Source organism: Larus michahellis, chromosome 9 (assembly GCF_964199755.1).
Source record: "Larus michahellis chromosome 9, bLarMic1.1, whole genome shotgun sequence".
In the NCBI taxonomy this organism is placed as follows: Eukaryota; Metazoa; Chordata; class Aves; order Charadriiformes; family Laridae; genus Larus; species Larus michahellis.
This window is the reverse complement of record NC_133904.1, coordinates 49,703,199-49,706,320: the sequence shown is the minus strand read 5'-3', so window position 1 is coordinate 49,706,320 and position 3,122 is coordinate 49,703,199.

The following is a 3,122-nucleotide window of genomic DNA, read 5'->3' as shown; positions in this document are numbered from 1 at the left end:
GGTGCAGCACTGTAAATAAAAACAAAACTATATAACAGGTTGAGTTATACAGGAAGAATTGACTGGATTACTTATAGCAACGGGGGACACATCGAGGACTATTACAGCTCAGCTCACGCCCAACTCAGCTACCACAACAGGTGGATGAAATAACTACTTGATCAGTGCACCAGATCAAGGCAACACCCTTCAAAGCACTACCACTGATCAAAGCAGCGTGCCATTGGGATCCACTGGGTAAGCACACAGTAACAATTATCACTGAACAGTAGCAATGAATTCTGGGCAGCACTCCTTTCACATTTGTAGTGAAATACAGTAACACTTGGATAAAATCATTCATGAAACCAAAAAAAATAATTTAAAAAATAGCACCTTTCTGCCTTCGGATTATTAAGCCTCTCACCACTCAGAAATGCAAAACCTTGTTCTGGTTAGATTTTGTCCATAAAATTAAGAAGAAAACACAATAAGCATCAGCTAGCTGATGCTCTCAAACGAGGAGTCATGCTCCCAGTATGAAAAAAAGAAATAAAGTTCTCTGGATTCAAGCTGCAGGAACAAAACAGACCTCAGATCATGTAACGGATGCATTTTAAAGCTTTGTTCTGAATTATTGTACCCTTTTTTAATTAGAATAATGCAATACCCCTTCTTCCGTTGAATTTTTGGACCTAAATAACTTTGTCCTGAATAATTTCACTCCAGTTTCTTTCCTATTCCTATAAAATAAGGAGAGTAAATGTATGGCCAACATCCTGCTGGAAAGATGCTTCAGTAGCAGTCACAGTCAGGACTCCTCCATCAGAGAGATAGGAATCCCAATGTGTCAACGGTAGGTTGACAAAGGCATTTTCTGTCACACCTGAAATTCAGGTACGCCACTGCACTCGGTGTTTGTTACTGGGGTTTGGGCACCTTCATTTTAAAGGTGCTGACTTTGGACATTTCCTACTGAATATGTTGTGCTGCCTGTCTTACATGCCACGTTACTGCCAAAGTCTTTCTGTGCACTGTGTAAAGACTCTGTGCCCCTAAAACAAATTCAGGGCTCCTCTCCCAAGGATAAACTTCCAAAACTAATCTGTAGTGCCAAATTTCTAGGTCCAAAGGTTTTCTTTTTGTTTTACCATGCTCCCAAAAATTAAAAGAGTTGCTCTGATACTGATTGTTGATATTTAAAGTTTGTAAGTAATTATATTGTTCATTACACCACCATTGATTCAGGCTGGAGATTGGTTATTAACATCAGGTGTACTGGAGAAAAACAATAGGAAATGCAAACAGAGACTCAATTAGTTCTCCAGCCCACAGCTGACCTAAAAAGCTGCAGCTGCACAAGCAGCACATGGATGGTTACGGAGCCAGATGGATTTCAGCAAGTAACGTGACTGGCTGAACTGGAAATGCTTCATAGTATCAGATATGACTGGTATTACCTCATTTTCACAGTGAAAAATAAGTATTTGTTACAACATCAGCAGATAGATAAATAACTTAGAAGCTGTAAACTATGCCTATAAATAACCAACTTTAAAGTTGTATCTGCTTTCAGCCCTCAAAAAGCTGAGGTAATACCTTCACAGACTGGCAGAAAGCAAGCTTAGTGCTTCAGGAAGGGTTCTGAAAAAGAGAGGCCGCGCAACTATTTGAATTGTTTCTCCAAGAACCACTTTGTCTTACAGACAGAGCGACAAAACCCTCACTCACCACCGAGAGGAGGCTCCTGTGGCGCTGAGAGCGGGAAGCGCGTTAGAACGCCTGAGGGAATGAAGCTCCACCCTCTCAGCGGGCAAAAACGTGATGGCAACACGCCAAACTCATGAAAAACCTACACTTCTACCAAGTAATGGCTGATTAAGAAACTCTTCTCCACACGCTTCCTAGTTAAAACCCAAAGGCAACTGAGGTGGGCTGTTGCTTTGTTCCTTCGTTTCACAATCCTGCATTTCCAGGCGGAAAACATGTTTTTTTTTTCAGAACTATTTAACGTACACTTTTAACTGACAAATTCCCTTTCAGAAAAGCCTCACACGAGCCAGGTGCCTAGGCTACCTCTCCCCGCACTGCTAGCCACCCGCACCAGCCCTTCCCGCTGTCTCAGCGGCTCGATGCGAGGGACGAGCCCCTCCGGCACATTCACTAGCCCAGCTGTGACCCAGAGTTGCGCTCTCAAGGCGAGTAACTCGTCACACAGCAAGGACCCTGATCCGTGCCTGGCCTCCTCCGGCTCCCTGAGGCCCCTCCAGGCGTCCTTTCCCTGTGGCACACCAGGGCTCTCGGGCGGCGCCCTCCTCTCATCACACCGCTGCCGGAGACGGAAGGGGCCCGGCCCCGCCGACAGGCCGCGGCCGCGCACACCACCCATCTGGGCGGGCGCTTCTTGCTCCCCGCCACTCACCGCGGCTCCGGCCCGGGGGAATGGAGCGGAGCCTGGCAGAGAACCCGGACCGGGCCCCGGCACGGTCCCGCCGCGATGCGACTGAGGCGCGACCGGCAACAGGAGAGAGGGCCGGGGGGAAGAGCGGTTCCTTCCCGCGCGGCTCCGCCTCCTCCCGCCATCTCCCGCCCCTCAGGGAGCCGGGCGGGAGGAAAGTACCGCATCCAGCTCTAGGGCACCAACATAATGACATGGAGCTGTTGGAGCAGGGCCAGAGGAGGCCATGGAGATGCTGTGAGGGCTGGAGAGAGTTGGGGGGGTTCAGCCTGCAGAAGAGAAGGCTCCAGGGAGACCTTCCAGTCCCTAAAGGGGCTCCAGGAAAGCTGGGGAGGGACTCTGGAGCAGGGAGGGGAGCCATGGGACGAGGGGGAAGGGGTTTACCCTGGAAGAGGGGAGATTTAGACTATATATAAGGATGAAAGTTTTTACACTGAGGGTGGTGAGCCCCTGACCCAGGTTGCTTGGAGCAACCTGGGCTGGTGGGAGGTGTCCCTGCCCAGGGCAGGGGGTGCCACTGGGTGGCCTTTAAGGTCCCTTCCAACTCAAACCATTCTATGATTCTGTGAAAACCTTTCATTAAAGTAGTTCTTGTCTTTATATACTTGTTCTTTTTATATTGAAAGCGTGGCCTGGGAGGTGCCGGTTGCGTCCTGCAGCATGGTGGGACATGGCACCCTCGGGC